The sequence below is a fragment of the Kogia breviceps genome, chromosome 8 (assembly GCF_026419965.1).
Source record: "Kogia breviceps isolate mKogBre1 chromosome 8, mKogBre1 haplotype 1, whole genome shotgun sequence".
In the NCBI taxonomy this organism is placed as follows: Eukaryota; Metazoa; Chordata; class Mammalia; order Artiodactyla; family Physeteridae; genus Kogia; species Kogia breviceps.
Window position 1 is genome coordinate 94,110,717 of NC_081317.1, and position 20,972 is coordinate 94,131,688.

The 20,972-nt window shown below is 52.4% G+C and overlaps 1 protein-coding gene across 7 annotated transcripts in view; it reads right to left on the minus strand.

Moving 5' to 3' along the window:
• The window catches only part of SEMA4D (semaphorin 4D), a 120,787-nt gene that overhangs the window by 48,430 nt on the left and 51,385 nt on the right, over positions 1 to 20,972 (minus strand). For 3 of the 7 annotated variants that reach the window (XM_067039786.1, XM_059070990.2, XM_067039783.1), the window contains exon 2: positions 1,369 to 1,433. The exons of the other annotated variants lie outside the window; for them this stretch is intronic. The gene's annotated coding sequence lies outside the window, so the exon portion shown is untranslated. The remainder of the gene's footprint in view (positions 1 to 1,368; positions 1,434 to 20,972) is intronic. 7 annotated transcript variants of the gene reach the window in all.

Consider the following 20,972-nt stretch of genomic DNA (forward strand, 5'->3'; position numbering starts at 1 on the left):
CGTTTATAATGCTTTGTAACAAATTAATACATTAAAAATTTATGTCTCCTCTACGCTACACTCAAGTCAGTGAACAAATATTACATCCAGCGCATTAACCTGTGCAGTGCTATGTAATGTTCCACAACCCAGCCCATTTCTTGGTGTCTATTCTCGCCATTTTATTTTTCTGCCCTTTTGTACTTACAGAGAAACGAGAAGGAGCTTCTTTTCCTGCATGCTTTTTATGACCACAAGGTAAAAGTAACACAAGTCTATTCTTGCCATTTCTTTGCCCTTTTTGCATTTATATAAAAATGAGAAGTGGCTTCTTTTCCTGCTTATACTTCATGCTTTTTATGACCACAAGGTAAAAGGGAGAGTCCACCCTCTTAGACTTTTACATTGTAATTCTCTAACAGCTCAATGTAGTACTGAACAGAGGAAACCCCCCTTGTTTTCAATTACCTTATGTCCAAAGATTCCAAAATATTTCTTTAAAATAAAGTGCTCAGCAAACAAAATCCAAAGACAAATGATCTAGAGGAAAAAAACTAGGAAAAAACACTTGTAACATAAGTGCCACGGACTGGAATTCCTAATAAGTGCAGTGATCTAATAAACGACAGAAAGAAAAGACCTAATAAACTACAGAGCCCTGGCCAAACAGAGCAGGTAATTAAAAATGCATATGTATATAACCAGCCAATAGACACAGAAAGTGCTAAGTATCCCTAGAAGTGAAGCTGTGTTCATTAAAACCACCCCCCCAAAACTGGCATAACAAGTCCTCGTGACTGCCACGCATGGCAGACACAAAGAGTACGCTGGCAGCAGGTGTGCGGAGAAGCTAGCGGAAATGACAACCCCGCCAGCTAATCCACAATACATGAGTAGGATAAAAGGATGAAGGGGATGTAGGGGCTTACCTTTTGTTTTTACACATTAAACTGGCATTTCTCTTTCCTCTAAAACTGGAAATAACATGGTTGACCACGTATTAATTGACCAAAATTAAGAATAATCACAAAATGACTCAGCTTCAGGGCAGATGACGTGGACAGCCATCTTTTTACCCCAGACATCACTGATGACTGCCCCCATCCCCCAAAGAGAAGATGGAGCATTTCAGTGCCTCGAGCAGGGTCCTGCGGCCCAGAAAGGGGGCAGAAAGGCAGTGGGGGAAGAAAAAGAAACAGGCAGTGCCCCTACTGCCCTAGAGGCGTCCCTCAAGCCAGCCCCAGGAGGCAGCAGCCAAGTCCAGATCTTTTCCCCTAAGATAGCACAGGGACCAGGGACCAACCTTCGGCTGGATCCCACTGAGGCTTCTTCTACAGGGTGTCAGCTTTGCTAATCTGCGAGACAGACTGAGAAACAAAGGGATTTTACCTGTATCTTGTGCCTCTCGAAACTTCCCAATTGTTTCTAGGAGGGAGTCTTCAGAAATCTTGGCTCTGAAAATAATGGGAAATGAGAATATTTAAACAGTTAAACTGTCCACGTAAACTCAACATCACTTCTGGAAAGGCACTGAGAACCAACTCCTGCCTTCACTTCTGGAGCCCCGCAGCTGACTCTCTGACCCAGGATGGCTTGGCACTTGTTCGCTTGTGCAAACAGAAGGAGGTAGGGAGCGTGCAACTGCTCAGCCAGGAACAAAGGAAGTGAAACCTGTTGGTCACCCAGGTGCCGGAGCTGGTCCCCAACCACTGACCACCACTACTTCCCTGCAGAACAAGCCATTCAAATACAAGCCAGAGTCACTGTCAGCTGAGAGTCCATCAATCAAAAAAGTATCATCTACTGGTTACTGACTTCAGTTATGTAACCTTTAGAATTCATTTTCATTGAAATCCAAAGGCACCAGGCGATGAAGGAAAAAGAGATACAGATAACACATTCACGAGAAAATGATTTCCTAAAAAACCCACTTAATTCCTTTTCTTTGTTTTTTGATTATTGTTTTTAAGCCAAACAGAAGAATTTCCACAGTGGTATAGCAAGTCTATATCGTATTTGTTACCCCTTCCCAGTGCAGGATAGAGCCCTCAAAATAGGAATCCCCAAGTCCAGGAAGATCACAAACTACCAGACAAAGAGAATCAGAACTGCAAAACCAGAGGTCACAGTGTAGGATTAATGAAGGTTTAGAGGCTGGTTAAATGGATGCTGTCGCCTCCAAGACTGCAAATGATCCAACATATTTTTTAAACCTCAGAATCAAGCTCTAGCATTTTTTTGTGGTTGGAATTATTTTTTTCTTTTGCTTCAAGGGTTTATACAATTATTGCCATTTTTCTGAAGACAGCTGAGAAGTAGGAGATGCTCCTTGGAAACGCAGTTGATGCCCCATCTCTCCCACACAGTGCCCCCACACCCCGGGGAGTGGGACCAACATGCCTGCAGCCTAGACACCAGGCTGTACCCCACTCTTACATGTCCACCCAAGCACACAGTTTCCAGGGCCACTCTGGGCCCCTCAGTGCCCAACAACTCAAGTCAGCAGATGAGACCTCAAAGTGACAGGTAGAAGAAATGGTTAGGATTCACCCGGCCTCACTTGATGTACTTCTGATGGCCATTTTATAAGCAAAAATATCTTCAGATGACCAAGCAGGTAAGTGTCCTAGAAAAAGTTATATCCACGCAAGACCCAGAAACTGTCTTCTGTTTAAATGCTCTTCTGGGAGAGCAGCTGACACAACCGATGGACAGGCGGTGGGCAAACTCAATAAACTATGACATTTACCCGTTTACACGGGGCTTTCCTAGCACATGGGCAGGCGGGGCCCAGCAGCCACTGGGGACTGTTGAGAACTCTTAAGTCAAAAAGAAAGTGAGTCACCCATAAATAAGAGGTTTAGATAAATAATGTGAATACTAAGAATTTTAAAACCAAAAAACTTCTCTCTTCTAGAGATTCAATAATTCTTTGTCACTTTAATAAATAAAAGCCCAGAGCTGCTTGTTCTGTGGTTGGACAAGGCGTGTATCATATGCACCCTAATTTCATGGTTTTGAGCAACAAGTGACAGCAGGCTAGGGTACCCGTGTGTGTTGTGTCTTAGTCACCTCACACAATGCACTTGGACACTGGCATCCTCATTTTCTGCCTTCAAGCCAAGTCTCCATATCTACCCTCCATCAAAGAGCTTCTAGCCCCCAGGTTCCTGAGCCAAAATACTTGCTTCTGGCTCAGTCAACCGTGAGGCCCTGAGGGCCCCCAGCTGTCTGCACCCTTTACCACAGCAATTTTTCTCCTTTCCCAACATAAAAACCCACAGACTATAATTAGTTATCACCATACTGGAGAATGCAAAAGACATGCTCTGTATGCAACTACTAACCATATCATTCTGACTATGCATCTCGTCTGACTATGCAAACCTGCTTATAATGCACATAATGTACAGTCCATTTGCAAAAGAAAGGAATGGAATCAATCAGAAGAGAGATAAGTGTTTCCCTCTGGTACACACAGGAGACGCTTGGCCTTTACCTCCCACCACACCCCCAATCCTGCAGGAGAGCATGGGAGCCCCAAGGCCCATGCCCCGATGGCAGCTGTCTCATGACCATTTATGCCAAAAGTGCAGAGCCCAGGTAAAGGGGGTCTTCATCTTGCATGCACCCTGCCTACATTCTGCCAATGTGACCTCACCTTCCGAAGGCCCCTTGCCTCAGCAGTAACCCAGTGTTCTCTTTAGTGCGTGGAGAAGACACAAGTGGGATGGGGCCAGCCATGGAACTCTGCTGGGTCAGGACGACCTGGGTTCCAGGCTTGGCTTCTCCATTTTCCAGCTGTGTGTCCTTGGGGAAGTTACTGGGCTTTTCTGTGCCTCTGCCTCCTCATCCAGAAAGTGGGCATAATAATCGTACCTACCTCATTTGGTTGCTGTAAAGATCCATGAGTAACTTATGTGAAGAGCTTAAAACAGTGCTTGGCAGCTTCCCAGCACTGCATAACTATCAACTATGACTCTTCCTACCTGTGAAGCGGAGCCAGTTATACCTAACTTGTTAATTGTCTACCTTGAGAGACATAAATATCAGGGTTCGCCATGCATAAGCACATTCCCCATTCCCCATGACCAAGGCTCTACCAGCCTCCTCCTCTCACAGGGAATTCAGAGCTCAGAGCCTGGGTCTGCCTGGGGTCACATCCACAATCTCCTGGGAGCAGGGTCCCTGCTTCTGTAGTTGTGGATGGAGAAGGGGCCTCGAGCCTCATCTGCTGAACTTCCTCACTTCAGCCCAGAAGCCCACGCTGGAGGTGTCTGGGCAGCGTGAAATGGGGAGATTCAATCAGCACTCCACCCACATGCCCTGTCTGGGGTGGGTTTGCATATTAGTGCAAGACACCATTTCCCACCTCTGAGAAGGGCAGCAACGAGACAGGCTGGCTAAAATGTATGGTGATGAGGGGCTGGAGGCAGCATTCACATGTACTGGGGCAACTTCTCTGGGGGCTACTGGGTGACACCTGCAAAAATGCCATGTCCAGACCCTCTGACCCAGCAGTTCTCCACCAGGAATTCAGCTGGACACACCCTGACGTGTACAAGATGCCCAAGTACAGTATGAGGCTGCTGCTAGGAAAACTCTGGAAACACCTAGAAGTCCATCAGTTCATGTGCATGTGGGCACATATATGTATGTGTGTGTTTGTGTGTATACACACATGTATATACACTGCATATGCGTAAGCTGATTTGTGTATGAGCTGTGGCACATCTATAGGATGGAATACTACACAGCTGTTAAAAAAATAAAGTGGTCACTGAGATGAAAGGATGTCCAAGATACTTGGTTCAGTAAAAATTAAGGTTCCCCACAGTGTTATAATATGTTCTCATTTGTGTAGACACAGGGTATGTAACCATTTGTACGCGCACATAATTTACTCAAAACTATTTGATTAGATCAGCACTTAATCAAGGATCTGCTGGTAGTGGGCGACTAGAGAGTGGCTTTGGTCTGGAGTAGGGGTGTATTTCATTTTTTAGTATGTGTATCCTTTAGTATTATTTGAATTCTTATCTTAAGCATGTGCTTTCCTAATTAAAATACTTTAAATCTGATATTAAAAGTAAAATATATTAAATGTAAAAAACTTAGAAAATAAAAGGTCAGAGAAGAAAACATTTCTGGCAATTTCAAAAAACAGGTTATTATAACTATTAAAACATGATTCCCTTTTTCAAATTTACTACACGCATTTCATCAAAATGGAAGTTTTCAAGAACAGCAAACAGACTTTACACCATTTCCAGCGGTTCCGACATTTTGTTGGACCTATATATCCTAAGAAAACTCAGACACAGAGGAAAGCACTTTGGTGCAGGTGAGTGAGTGCCGCAGACCCCAAAGTGGGAGAAGCAGGCTCACAGCCATGCAGCAAGAGGAACAGAGACCAGGAACTCAAGAGAGAAGAAAGGACCTGCAGCCTGTAGGCTGCTGAGTCGGGGAGCGGGGAGAGGAAGTAAGGGCCCCAGCATGAACTGTGCCCTATGAGTCTCTGCATGTGGCCCCATCCCACATGATCCAGGGTTCCCCAGCACCAACTTGTGACTATGCAATGTTGTATAGTTAAATATGATAATGTTGGATGTTCAGATCGTTGTCAATTTCCCACTTAAAATTCAATTTTAAAGACTGATTTTAACAACCAGCAAAACTTGAGCTAGAAGCCCTTCTTTCTAGAATGCAGACCCTAGTTGCTGAGGACGGGTGGCACAGAGAAGACACCGTGAGAGGGTCATCATAAGGCTTGGGGGCCAGGACACACTTACTTCATCATGCTCATCGGTTTGCTTCCTTCTGCTGGGAAATATTGCACGTAACTTTCATAAAATATTCATTTGACTCATTTCTCAGTTTTCCATGAGTTGAGGTATTTTGAAAAGGCATATTTTCTATGATATTACACAGTCAACATCTAAAACATTTTTTTATATTTCTTTCAAGCAAATTAGATGCCTTAATTCAGTCCATGTTTATTCTCCCCTATGGGGAAGGCAGCAAACTGTGGTGGCCAGAGCGTGTGGCCAAGTGCGGACTCTGAGGCCAGCCTGCCCAGGATCAGGTCTGGCGCTGCCACTTCTCAGCTGTATGACCTACAACAGGTCACTACCTGCTCTCCCCCAGCTACTCCCCCAGCCCCTCCACCTCCTCCCCAGCTACTCCCCCAGCCCCTCCACCTCCTCCCCAGCTACTCCCCCAGCCCCTCCACCTCCTCCCCAGCTACTCCCCCAGCCCCTCCACCTCCTCCCCAGCTACTCCCCCAGCCCCTCCACCTCCTCCCCAGCTACTCCCCCAGCCCCTCCACCTCCTCCCCAGCTACTCCTCCAGCCCCTCCACCTCCTCCCCAGCTACTCCCCCAGCCCCTCCACCTCCTCCCCAGCTACACTCTCAGCCCCTCCACCTCCTCAGTTACTCTCTGAGGAGGAAGCGGCATGAATGAGGACTTGTAAAGCACACATACATACTAAAGGAGTGCACACTGAATCAATGTTAACACAGCAACACAAGCGACACTGCGCTGTTGTGGTACAGTGGGGACACTCCCCAGTGGTGGGGAAGGTCCACCGGAACCTCACAGCCACACTCAGCCACATCCTAGCAGAAACAATTGTCGGGGAGATGCAGGTGTTTTCAAGCCAACACCAATCCCCGTGGTAGCTCTAACTGTGATCTTGCCTAGATTTAAAGCTTTTCTTTCTAAAACGCACGGCCACGACGTCCGCTTTTACTACCACCCCTGCTCCATGAACCTGAAAAGGTCTGAACTCTGAGTCCATCTGACTCCAAACTCGATCGAGCCCTTTCTTTGAGAGCCTGACTGGGTTGCCCCAGAGCGACCTCTGCCCTGTGCTCCCAAACTGTGTGTCAGCACCACCCCAGGACTCCCCCTCAGGCCGCACCCCCTTCCACCCCTGCTGTCCACCCTCCTACAGGGCTTTTGAGAGCACACGGTCCAGACTCACCTACAGACGTCCTGGTTGGAGCCCCCTGTGCACCCAGAGGCCGTGTGATTTTAGGGGCTAAGAACGAGGAGAAGTGCCACCACACTGCCTGCCTTTCCCAGGGTGACCCTGCCTTCCTGATCCACACTCCCCGGCTGTGCCCTGCTGGGTACATCTCCATCATACCCACCCCCCGAAATCCTGGTCGTCACTACCACTTGCTTGGCTCACGGGCCAGGGCCACCTGAAAACTGCCCTCAGAATGGATGCCTGGACCTGACCGAGCTTCGCTTACTGGGCCCCGTGAAAAGTTATAAGCAAGAAGAATGATGAACATCCCACCAAAGGTAAAGGTGAGAAAGTGCCTGTTCACAAGAGCAAAGCAGGCCCTCCTGCCGGACTCCAGCAGCATCACTCATGACGGAGGTTTCTACCACGCTTTGCTGTACTCACCCCTTGCACTGTGAGTGGCCCAGGGCACGTACGGTATCATGAGACAGGAGGTCACTCATGTCCCTCGTGTGCAACACTCTGGGGTGGGCACATGCCTGACCATAAACACTGGGCACCTGAAGGAGCCCTCGGTGTGGGCCAAGAGACTTGGCACCGAGAACGGGGCAGCAGCTGTGCGGACCCCTGCTGCCTCTGGGAGCAGCAGTAACTTCCACTCCCCGGCAACCTCCTGGTCCTGCAGAGCCCTGAGGAGGTGGGTTTCATGTGCTGCTGCTGCAGAGCAAGAGACTCAGAAAATGCAACAACTGGCCTGGAGCCAAGATCAGAGCTGGGCCTCCCTCCCTCCAGGGTCTCGCATTACCCGGAGGCCTTGTCAGCACCTGACAGCTCAGGCCAGTCCGTGGCACGGGGGTGGGGCGGGCACGTCACAGTGAGCAGGACAGAAGCCGCTCTCTGGGGAAGCCTCCTGTCTCCAGTTCGAGCCGGCAGCTCCCACCCCTCCTTCTCCAGGAACTCAGGGCAGAGACGAGGGGCGTCCCTGCCGCACGGCTGGCACGTCAGAAACAGTGGTTTCTTCTCTTCACCATTTGGTGAAGACGTCACAGAATCTGCCCAGAAAGAACCATCTGGAATCTGGGGCTGGTGGAGGACGGCACTCAGGGCCGCCTGCACCCCCAGGGGCTCACGGCCCCCTCCGAGTGTCCTCCGGGACGCAGGTGTGGCTGCACCAGGGGGGCAGACTCCTCTTGCCCTGCACAGGGCCCCCAGACCCAGCCCGGCTGCAGAAGGACAAGAAGGTCTCTCCTCTCCACCAAGGTGGGAGGGACAGGCCTGGGAGCCTCCCCAGACCCAAGTGGGGATTTCTTTTTTAAGTCCAAACCACAAAATGCCACTCTCTTTGCCTTCATATCTAGTGATTCCTTAAAAATACACAGCAGAAGTACAGAGTCAGGCCAGCTCGACCACAGGCCATCATCCAGCTCGAGTCGGCAAAGGCCGGAGCCAACACGAGGCCCTCTCTCCTTTCAATCCTGCCTCCCTCCCCGGACGTGGCTTTCCCTCCCAGCTTGGCAAAACCCATTAAAAACCGGAAAACCCGGAATCCACACGCTCCGGCAAAAGTGCCGTGAAGGCCCAGGTCGCCTCACCCTGGCAGGACACAAAGGAACAGCCGTGTCCCATCGTCTTGGGCCCAATTTCACCTCTGTATTGATTTTAGACTTCCAACTGTTCTCTACTGTGCACATACCACTCGCACAAACCTTTGAGTCTGATTCGCCAGCTTCCACATCCCTTCAAGGGGACTTCAGGGACGCCAACTCAGCCCTGGACTCGGCTGAGCATCTTGCAGCAAAGCCTGTTACTTTGAGACTCTGCTGCCTCTGTACCATGGTCAAACCACACCAGCCCACACCTAGTCAACGGTGGACCGAGGGGTCTCTGTCTGTCTGACCCCAACGTGCTGTGGAAGCCGCCAGGAAGGTCAGAAGGGTACATAGTCCGGCGAGACGGCAATACTGGAAATTTCAAATGCCTGTATCCCTCCAGATGGCAGGAAGGCACCTGGGAGTCACCTCTGCTAGAATTCCCCGTGCGAAGCAAAGCCCAAGTCACAGTGAGGCATCTGAAGTAACCACACACACCCCACAGTCCAGGAATTCACTCTGAAGTTGCCACACACAGAAGAGACCACCCACGTTTCACAAGCCACTGCTGGCCGGACCCGGGTCCTATTAACCAGCAACCTGCCTGGAGCCCAGCCTCACGGCCCCAGGGCCCGCAAAGGCCCTGTCCTTTCAGCAGATGGAATTCCACAGCGGACAGGGCGTTCCCTTTCTGAGCCCTGTGTCACCTTCCAGATGATTCAGAACGTGTGGGACACGGAAGAGTGGCAGCTGGAACATCACCATCACACTGTCATCTTCCAGGCGGAAAACTCCAGCTGAGCAGCGGTCACCCAGCCTCGCTCTGTCTCCCGCCGCCCCCAGGAGGCACCCCCGCTCTGGGACCACTGCTAGGGAGCGGGTTAGGAATGAAGCGGGAACAGAGGCAGAGAGAGGGGTCTCTAGCCAGGAGGTCTATCCTCCCCATTCATGGGAACCAAAACTAACTGCAAAATCTACACGGCATTCTGAACATTCTTAAACCACATACACGAGCCACCAGCTCCACCCGCCTACTTGGGTCGTGCCAACCTGTCCCTGTGGAGGACAGTATCTCGGCCCAGAGTGACTGGGCACCGGGGCAAGGTGCCTTCCTCGGCATCGGCCGCAGTTACACCAGGTGCCCGGCCAGGGAAAGGCCTCTGAGCGCTGCACACATTCGCCACCGGGCGCATGCTGGGCACCCTTGTCCGGCAACAAAGGACACGGGGATGGGATGTAGGGATGGAATAGAGGGGACCCCAAATGTGGTGCTAGAACAGCGCGAACCGGAGGAAAGGACTTGGTTTTCTAACATTTCAGGACCCTTTTTGGTAAGAGGCACATGGTTTTAAAGGCTGAGTAAATGTGAATACTTGTGCCGCACTAATCTCTTTTCTGACCATCGGACTTACTCAGCTGATAGAAAGGAGGGGTGTGTGCACACATCAAACATCCCCGTTCTGTTGAGGATGCCAGAGCTCGGAGGCCTCGCTTCCTGCCGAACTGGACCTGGAGCACGTCCGTCTGGCTGGGCCGTCTGCCCCAGGAACAACCACTCCTCCTTGGGCGCCCCCTGCTAAGACCAACCCGAGGCCTGGGTGAGGTGCCGGGCCTCCTCGTGAGCATGTAGTCCCACGAGAGACACAGGGTCAGGCCCTCCTCATCCAGCGGGTCCCTGATGACCACTGCGTCCAAGGAGGTCCACCTGACTCCTGCTATCCTCATGTCACGGGACATGGAGCAGGAACTCACCTGTGGGGGGTCCGGCGGGTGGGTCCGTTGGGTCCCTCGGGGTGGGCTGCTGCCCCCTGGGGTGGCAGCGTGCGCCTAGTGGGCTGGCCTCAGACAAAAGTGGCTTGGTCCTCCGGTTCTGGGAATGGGTGCTTCCCTTGTCTGCAAAGCTGGCTGTGGGCCAGGCCTCACCCAGGCACTTCTGCTTTCCCTGTGACCACAGAGAAGGACGTGGTCTAGACAGATGCTCCTGGGCAGCGTGGGAACCACTTCCCATGAAGGTCCTTCCTTATGCCCCCAGCACTGCAGTCACAGATTCAGGACGCTGCCACCCCCACTGCCACAGCTTCCCTCGGGGCTCTACACTCGGTGCCACCAGTCAGGTCCCTGCTGGGGACATCTGAGTCACTGCATGCTGGACACAGCAAGGGACTCAGGCAGGCCTGGGGGCACCTGCTGAGGGCCCAGTCCAGGCACAGATACGGGGGCCGGGCATACCTGCAGCCGCCCAGGTGGGCGCTGGGCAGCATGGCAAACGGTGGGAATCCCGGGCCAGATACCAGGCACGCCTCTCAGAGCTGCACACATGTCAACCCGGTAAATCCTCAGAGCCTCCAAGCACCTGGCCCTTCATTTCAGACAGGAGGAAACCGAGACACAGACAGCTCTCAGCCCTGCCCGGCCCTCCACCTCTACCAGGACGGCGCTCTCCCCTGCACTGGGACCCTGACAGCACTCACGCCAGCCCTTCCTCCGGGTGTGGGGTGATGGGCGCCCCCAGGGAGGAAGTGCTCCCAGAAGAGCAGAAAATGAGCTCCAACCCTGGGCTGGCTGTGGGGATACCAGCAAAAGCAGAATTCTCGTCCTGATCTTTGACCCTGTCAGTGGCCAATGGGGCTACCCCCAGGGCTGGCTTGGCCCGGCCCTGCCTACCTTCCATCAGCCTCCTGGCCTCCTTCTCAGCCTCCAGGTGCTTCACAGCCCCCCTGCACCCCTGCAAAGCCCTGGGTCTGGAAATTGATAAGGAGGGGCAGGGAGGGGCCCCTGGGTGGAAGTCATTCATCTCAGGCCCAGGAAGCAGCGCAAGCCAGGGCACCGACAGCCAAGGTGGCCCCAACTCCTTCCGCAGCAATGGTCACCAGGCACCTGACAACCTGATGCAGGGCTGGAGGCAGCTCCCCCTACCCAGGAGGGGCCCCCCAGCGAGCAGCCACACCATCTCCCCCTGGTTACCTCTAGTCTTAGCGTCACTCGTCACCTGTGAGAAGCCAAGCAGATGCAAGGGGTAGCGCTGACCTCCCCATTATCACTGCAAGAGCCTTCCCAGGGCGGGGCCAGGAAGGGAGTGACTCAGGCCACCTATGACCCCAGGAATGGCTCACAGGGATTCTCCCTTCCAGCAACCGTGATCATCACCAGATATTCGCAGATAAGACTACACAGCGCTGGAAACTTTCAGAAGCCACATCAGTATCAAGCAGTGGGGTCAAGTGTCTGAAACCCACCGTCTCACCCTAGGTCCGCTCCCCACGTCACCTCGCCACTCCTCAGGGCTGGAAAGCAGAAATTTCCCCACTCCCATGTCAGAGACCCGGACCTAGGTGGATCACATCACCTTAGTAAACACATCTGCCTAACTGGGCTTATTTAAATCCAGTTTCTCATCAAAATCTCAACTTGTTCCAAGTTAGGAGCCCGGTGGACACTTTGTAAAGGACGGTTCTGGCCAAGGACGGCGGCTGCATCTCAATCTCCAGGCCATCCACATGTCCCCACCTCCAGGAGAAGCCTTTCTCCAGGGAAGTCCGGGAAGCACGCCTTTTCCAAATAAATGCACTTTGCTAACTAGGTCAGGCAGGAGTGCACACTACCCATCGTTTCTTGCTAGCTTAAAAAAAAGGCCTAAGAGCGAAATGAAATAATTTACACAAACTGCAGCCTGCACCGTGAATGAAGAGTGACTAGTTTCATGCTCAGAAGAATGTGGTTTCTGTTCAATGTCAAGCTGTTTCAGACGGGACATTCTGCTAGACGGGACAAACTCAACTGACAATACAACCTCATTAAAAATTCTATAACTACAACCAAAAGGGAGTGTCTCGAGATGGGAGGAATTGGGAAATGGGGATTGACACGTATACACTATTCACAGTATGTATAAAATAGATAACTAATGAGGACCTGCTGTATAGCACAGGGAACTCCACTCAGTGCTCTGTGGTGACCTGAATAGGAAGGAAATCCAAAAAAGAGGGGCTATATGTATATGTATAGGTGATTCACTTTGCTGTACGGCAGAAACTAACACAACATTGTAAATCAGCTATACGCCAATAAAATTAATTTAAAAATAAACAAATAAATAAGAACTATGTTAACAACAACAATAACAACCAAAAAAAACCCCAACTCCATAACTACAAAACTTTGGAAAAGACATTTCCAAAGTTGCTGCCTCACCAGTGCGTGGCTCTGCAGGAGGCTGCCCAGGACAGGCTTCAGGCTTGGACGGCAACCACACCCAAAGCATCCACGGGTGACAGAAGTTTCTAGAAACATTTCAGCCACAGGGAGGGGATTACTCAGAGGCGAGGACATACATAACAAGGCTCTCCGCTCTCCCAACTTGCAGACCAGAAACTCGAAGCTCCTGCTCCAGCTTGCCCAGCCCGTCCCTGGCACCCCGGCCCCCTACACTGCGAGGTCCCTGGGGCATCTCTCTGCTCTCTCCAGAAACCAGGAGAGCCACGCTGGCTAACCCCCCTCCCTCCCTCCCGCTCATGCACGGAACCCACCGTCAGTGGATTAAGCCCCTCAGTCTTCAGTGGGAAACAATTTACTTCCTTCCTGGAGGTGCCTGCTGCCAGGCTGCAAAGCCTCCCCCCACACCCCGACCCTGGCAGGAGCTGGCACCTGGCCAGCAGCGCAGCCCGTGGACCACGTCTTCCCAGGCCAAGGGGACCTGCAGCAGTTATTGCTCACTGGTGAGGGCGGAGCTGGGCCTGGCTTTCTGGAGGAGTCTAACAAGCTCTGTCACGCTTCTTTCCTCAGACTCAGCAATCCTACAAGTTCAAAAGGATGCCAGCCCAGGAATCTTTACCTCCGTATCACTTAAACGAAAATAAAAATTTATAATCTAAATGTACACTCATCAGGAACTGGCTAAATAAATAATAATATTATAGCACGCTCTGCCATCAAGTTAATGCTTGTTGACAAATACGGATGAACACAATATATTATTAAATGCAAAGAGGAGATGATAAAACAGCACTTAAATGTAAGCTTATTCATATAAAAAAAATAGCCAGGAAAGCTCATGCCCAGAAGGGTGTGGGCATCATTGCTCCAAGCACTCGCTGGAGCTCAGTCTCTGATCCCAACAGGGCAGCATTACCTGCCTTTGCAGGGGGGCTCTCTGGGGCCAAGTGCACCTGATCTCGGAGCCCAGGGCACCAGCCAAGCTGGCCATGATCGCCTGTCGGAGGTGGAGAGGGGCCAGGTGCGGGAGGTGCTCAGTTCTGGGCAGGGGACTTCTGGGGCATCTTTAAATATTTTCTTTAGACTTTTCTGTATCCTCTCATTTTTTTACATTAGGAAATGGATTTTTCAGTACTTTTCTTACAAAACAATGACATCATTTCCAAACAACAGCAGCTTCTCCAGATTCTTTCAGTCTTTCTGCCCCTAGGCCACCCCACGGCAAAGGGGAAGGTGGCCCCGAGTGCCCCCAAGAGTGCAGTCCTGCCATCCTCACGGCCGCATTCCAGTACTTCCAGTCCTCAGCCAGACCAGAATCTGCACTTTCAAATCCCCAGCACGACTCTAGTTACCCGTGTCTCCATGTCCCAGTCACACCACATTCTCCTCTGCATCTGTGCTACTCTGCCCCGTCAAGTCTGACCCGTCCATTTACTCACCAAGAGAGACGTAAATTAGTCTGGGTGCTGGGCCCAGCTGCCTGGGTTTGAGCTCTGGGTCCCCTCACCAGCTGTGTGACCCAGGCCAGCTATTTAACCCCTCAGCCCCTCGGATTCTGAGCTGTAAGACAGGGCTGGCCTCACAAAGTAGGTGGGTTATTATGACACCACGTACATAATATTATGATGCTATTATGACATCTATGGCACCATAGATGGTAACCACTAATGTCAGAGATGATATTAAAATCTACCACGGAATGGCCTGGGCCGTTTGCTAAGCCTTTAACAAGATCGTCACACTGTAGCTGCCGAATCCTGCTAAGGGCAGCAGCCATAAAAAACCGATTCTACCGGGACTTCCCTGGTGGCACAGTGGATAAGACTCCACCTGCTAATGCAGGGGACATGGGTTCGATCCCTGGTGCAGGAAGATCCCACATGCCTCGGAGCAACTAAGCCCATGTGCCACGACTACTGAAGCCCGTGTGCCTAGAGCCCGTGCTCCGCAACAAGAGAAGCCACTGCAATGAGAAGCCCGCGCACCGCAACAGAGTAGCCCCCGCTCGCCGCAACTGGAGAAAGCCCGCACACAGCAACGCAGACCCAATGCAGCCAAAAATAAATAAATAAATTAATTTTTTTAAAAAACCAACAATACACACCAACTCTGCCAGGTTTCACGTTTTGCTCTTTCGACAACTTTTCCTCAAAGAAACTGATCAGAGAGGGAAGGAGCTTTGTCCTTGGCGTCTGAGGAAATCCACCTCTTCTGCACACCTCCAAGCAGCACTGATCTCAGCCTGTGACTCTCCCGTCCTGTCCTAAAAGATGTCACCCTGCAGGGTGGCACCTGCTTACCGGAGGACACCTTGGGACAGGTGTTGCTGACGAGAGCAGCTGCCTCATGCAGTGACCTAACATTCATACTCCACAGCAGAAAGAGTAAGAAGACCCGTGGAAGGGATGAGGGTGCTTGGGTTGCCCAGAGCCAACCTGTGAAAGCCAAGGCCAGGAGAGGCATCCCCTGGCCCTGCCGGCGCACCGGAGTGAGGCTCCCACGGGGACAGCAGGAGCAGTGCCCAGAGCTCCAGGCGCCTCAGACACCTGCACTGGCTCAGTAATTACTTCCTTGATTTAACTCTAAAACACGTAGTCACTGGGATGAGTCAGCCGTGGCTCTCACCGAGAACACTGTCTCTCAGAGAATATAAATCAAACGGCCCTCGCCAGTCTTGGATGTGGCTGCCTTTGGGTCACCGAGGTCTTAAGCGGCTGGCATAAGATCCTCTGAAGAGATGAAGAGCCATTAGAGCCCATAATGGGGGAGGGGCTGGCACAGAGCGGTCCCCGACAGCCAGGTGCGGGGCCTCCCGAGCTGGGCCACGCACAGCTGCTGCCGTGCCTTGTTCTCCATCCCTCCACCTCCACCCTCAGAGGCCCACGTCGTGCCAGCCCCGTGAGAGGCACACCCAACCCACGGCCCTGTTCCCATAACACCTGCGGTCCAGGGGGAAGAAAGCCCTGATCGATGGTCACCCGAGGACCCAGGTGCAAATGCCCATGGGCTCTGTGCAAACAAGACAGAACCCAGGGGGGCAGGGCCGGCGGAGTGAGGTCAGTGCCAACCGGGCAGCTCCCCGCGCTGCTCTGGGCAGTGCTTCCCGCACCTGGAGAGCCAGGACGGGACCCAGGGGCCACCTGGGAGCCCAGACCTGAGGGGATGAAGTCATGCCCACCTTGCTGAGAGCCCCGGAACACTAAAACATGGAAGTAAACGCCCTCCAGTGTCCTCTCCTAACGGCAGCAATGAGAACTCAAAGCCAAAAGAAAGGAGCAGTGCACCCCACGACAGGTGAGCCCGGAAGTGTGAAGAAGACTGGAACACACACCCGACGCCATGCCAGGTCCTTCCTAAGACCACAGCCACCAGCTTCCCCTCCACAGGTCCTGCCCACTCCAGGGTTCAGTTCCCCAAGTCCCCGGCTGTCTCTGCACCCCTCGCCTAGGGCTCCCCGCGTCCCTGTACAGCTTGGCCGCCCCCTCCCGTCTCCCCTGCCAGTCTGGAGAATCCTCCAGTGGCCACAGGCATCAGTAGGTTGCCTCTGATCGCAGCTCAGACCTCACCTCTGCAGTTCCTCAGTCTCTCAAGGACAGTGCCTTCCCATGGGGAATTCTGGTGCCAGGGTGAGGATGGTGAGTCTGAGTCCCGCTCAGACGAGTGAAGAACCCTCAGGAAACAGGGTGCTATCCCATTTCTACCAGATCTCCAGCAGCTTCCTGGGCTCGTTCCCCCTGCCAGGGAGCTCTGAGCTGCCTCCCAGGAAAGAGCCTGAAAACACTCTCCACAGAGCTCCTGCAGAAGCTGCCTGGTCATCCACGGGGGACTCGAAGAGCAACGTGAAGCCTGGGCTACCAGACACAGATTCTAAAGGACCAAACGTACACGTGCACGCAAACACATCACACCTGCCCACACGGGCACACCTGCCCACACAGAGACTGTGGAATTGGGTGAGAGTGGAGGCTGAGGTGGGCAGAGCCCCCTTGGGCCCCACTCTCCCGCCTCACGTGGGGACTGCTGAAGGTGACACACAGGCAACGAGAGGTCCTAGGATAGAGGGCAAGAGCGAAGCCCCAGAGCACAGGCCGGCCTGACCTTCTCAACTTGAAGGCCCCAGGATGGTGAGCACAGTGTCCTCTTCAACTGCATCCTGGAGCAGTGCCTCCGGCCAGCCCGTGGCCAGGTCCAACCCCGTGCAGGCCACACCAGCCTCACACCCATGACTGTGCACTGGCACCCGGATCTCCCTCCTCTCCCTGGAGTCACCAACGCAGCGTGAGATGCCCTCTGGGGACTCGCAGGTCCCACAAAATAGACTTGGATTTCGTGTTGCAGGATGATCCTTAAAAAACACGTGAAAATTAGGTGAGTTTCCAAATTGGGGCTTTAATTAAACACAATCACCTCATACTCCTTAGGATGGCTACAAATCAAAAAACCAGAAAACAAGCATTGGTGAGAATGTGGAACCCTGGTGCCCTGTTGGTGGGAATGTGAAATGGTGCAGCTGCTGTGGGAAACAGGGTGGAGGGTCCTCCAAACATGAAACACAGAACTGCCACATGATCTATTAATTCCACTTCCATTTATACACCCAAATGAACTGAAAGTGAGGTCTCGAACAGATATTTACACATCCATGTTCACGGCAGCATTGTTCACAGGCCAAAAGGAGGAAGCATCCCAAGGGTCCACTGATGAAGGAAATGTGATCCATCCATACGATATAATAGTATATTCTCCAGCAGGGAAAAAGGCTTTCAGCCCACATGCCTCAGACACCCCCCGCCTGCTGCCCCTCCAAGGTGGCCCAGCCAGGTGCACCATCACCACCCAGCACTGCACCTGGCACCCAGGGGCACCATGAGCCGACGAGGCAGTCACTCAGAGGTGTACAGAGCTGAGACTAACAAGAAAACACCGGTGTTTGGGGATACTCGGTCCTCAACCTTTCCACACCTCTCCTCTCCAGGACAAGAGAGTGACGGGAGAGGTAGAACAGCTCCCCTGCACACGGAGAGAGGTGGAGGGTTGGGCGGCGTCTGGAGCATCTGAGAGCGCGCTGGAGCACCAGCAGCCCCCTTCTCTTCTAGAACCTCTGTCCGCACTGACTCGGCCCGGTCCCACTCCACCGGCATGGACCTCTGCAGGTGGAGAACTCACACGGTTCTGCCATGTGGGAGCAGGGCTAGGAGCCGTCTGCAGGTGTCTGAGTTCCAAGATAGGCCAGACCTTGGCCGAGACACATAGTGCTACTTCCGAAAAGTGGGCTCCGATAGCCGGCACAGCCAGCCAGGCCTGTCCCGCGTCCACCAGGTTCCCACTCCCTAGCTGCTCCACTCCCATCAAAGGCTGGGGAAGCTGAGTGCCAGACAGGGTCAGGGGCCACAGTCCTGGTGACAGCCAGGCTCCGGGAGACTTCAAGAAGTGAGGACATCAGCAGGAGGCTTCTGGCCACCTTGTGGACTGAGGCTCTCTTCCCACCGAGATCTCCTGGCCACACGCTCCAGGCTGACAGAGGCCCAAGGTCAGCTGGAATACCTGTTTTCGTAGGTGGTATGCGCAGTGGGTGGGTATGGTGTGTGTGGGACACGTGTACACTGTAAGTGCATTGTGGTGTGTGCACAGTGTGTGGTGTACGTGGGTTTACGTGGTGTGTGTGTGGTGCGTGTAGCACGTGGGTGTGCATCTGCATGTGTGTGTCCTGAAATAAAGTAAGAGCTGACTGAGAGCCCTGGAAAGACCAGGGTAAGAGCTGACCACAGAGTTACATCCACATGGATGCTGCTGGTTAAAAGAAAAGGAGGAGACCTGACGGGGTCACGGTTCTCATGGTTTGTTGGGAAAGAGACTTTCCCTCAGGGTAGGGTCTGGGAAAAGTTTCTGATACAGTCTTTACTTGAAAGGGGACGATATCAACAGTACCTCTGGCGGAAAGTGTAACCATTTCCAAAAGCTTGCTCCTGCATTAAACGCCCCCCCCCGCCAAACACACACACAGCCGAGAGCACAGCCAAATCCCACCCCAGACAGGGCACTTCCACCAAAACCCAAGTTCACAGAGTCCAGGGGGACGGCATCCTGCACACCCAACCCGGTAAGAACAGGTAGGGTAGGGAGGGGGGTGCTGGCGTAATACTCAGACCTTCTAACTTTCAGGAAATTATACAGAACAAGCCAAAAAAATCCATAAAGAAAATGAATCCGCTGGCCTGACTGACACAAAGCTAATCTAGAGCCACACAGATGCTTCTTGAAACCCGTAGCCCCATTGAGGGGCAAAGACACTAAATCCCACAGAAATATATAAGCTGGAAAAGATGCGTCCCAGGTCCCAAGCCACAGCAGAAGAAGGGGCTTGAATCTAAAGTCCAACTGGGGTAGGGTTAAATTAAAAGGTCGCATAAGCTAAACTGTGTCACTGGAGAGGACATAAAGAAGGTCTGTGACAGGGCATGACCCAGACAGAGGCAGGGCCGGGACTGGGAACACAGGGGCACCAAGGCACCCAGAGCCAGGCTGCTGGGCCCTGCACCTGAAACCAGCAGCAGCCCGGAGAGCACCGAGGAGGGGGTTGGCCGCGGCGCCCTGCTCGCTTCTCCTGCTGGGCCCCTGGGAAGGCGCTCCTCCTGCCCCGTTCACTGTCCTCTGTCCTCTCTGTACTGCATGCCTGGGGCCCATGGCTGCTCGCCTGGCCCTGAACGCGTGAGTGCCTCATGCACAGTGCACGCTCGGTCAGGTCCCTGGGCAGGAAGAGATGCTGGACCAGGGATGACTGATCCTGCCGCCGAGCAGGGCCCTCCTTTTCAGTGCAGCTGAGGTCAGGGCAGAGCCCCAGCACACTTCCTGCTCCCACCGTACAAGTCCCCCCCGAGACACACCACCTCCTCCTTCCCTCCTATTGTTAAATCCTACTGTCCTTTGCAAGCCAGCAGGACTTCCAGCTGCTTCTGAGCTGCTCTAAACACCCGCAGCACCTGCAGTCTAGAAGGTGATGCAAAGCTCCATGCCAGGCCAGCAGTAGCAGCAGCGGAGTCCACGGGCACATTCACGGCCCCCCAACAGCATTCCAAATTTGCATAAGCTATGTCTGCTTAAGCTCTCTGGGTACTTCTTACCTAAAGTTTGAATATGACTCAATTTCACACTAGATTTTACATTTTCTTTGCTGCTCAGTAATGGTTTCATTTATCTTGTCTCCATAAGTGATTGTGAAGCTCCTCTTAGCACAAAACCACATCTTAACAGACCTACATTGGCTTCCTATGCCTGCTGTAAAATAATACCACAAACGTGGTGACTTAAAACAGCATAACTTTATTATCCCAACTGTTCTGGAGGTCAGAAGTCTGACATGGGACTCACGGGGCTAGAATTCAAGAGCTGGCTGCATTCCTTTTGGAGGTTCTGTGAAGAATCATTACCTTGTCTTTTTCAGCTTCCAAAGGCCTCCTCCATTCCTTGGCTGGTGGCTCATTCCTCTACCTTAAAGCTAGTGAAGAGCACAGGCCAAAGAGCCCACGTGAGCATAAGGATTATTTTGAGCTGAAGGCAACTGAGAACAGCAGATACAAGAAGAGCTCCCTGCTTTCCCCCATTTGCCTAACAGCAGGACATAAATTCTCTCTGTAAAAGTGTACCGGAGATGACACAGAGATGAGTCTGCATAATTAACCTTACTAAACATCCTTTATCTACCATATGCTTCCTAGTCACCTTCCCACAGTTTACTATCTCTAGGGACCCAACCTCCCTTGCCTTTGTCTTGTCCCTTCAAAATGTATTGCCCTTTGTTAAAGTGATAGATAAATCCCAAGTCCAACTGCTTCTTTGGGTTTTTACTTCTTTTGTGTGAAGTCCCTGTGCATATAACAATATTAAATTTTGCATGCCTTTCCCCCCGTTAATCTGCTGTCAGTTTAATTCACAGGCCCCAATCACCGAACCTAAGAGCAGGGGAAAAGTTTTTCCTCCCCTGTGCCAGCAGCACAGCATCTTCTCTCCTCTCTGCCCTTCTGACTCCCTTATTATGATTCTGTGATTACATTGAGGACCTACCCAGATAAACCAGGATGAATCACTCTATCTCAAGATCGTTAACTTAAATCACATCTGCAAAGTCCCTTTACCGTGTAAGGTAACACAGTCACTCCAGGGACTAGAATGTGGACGTGTTTAGGGACCTGCAGAGCCCCTAGCAGAGGCCTACTGCCAT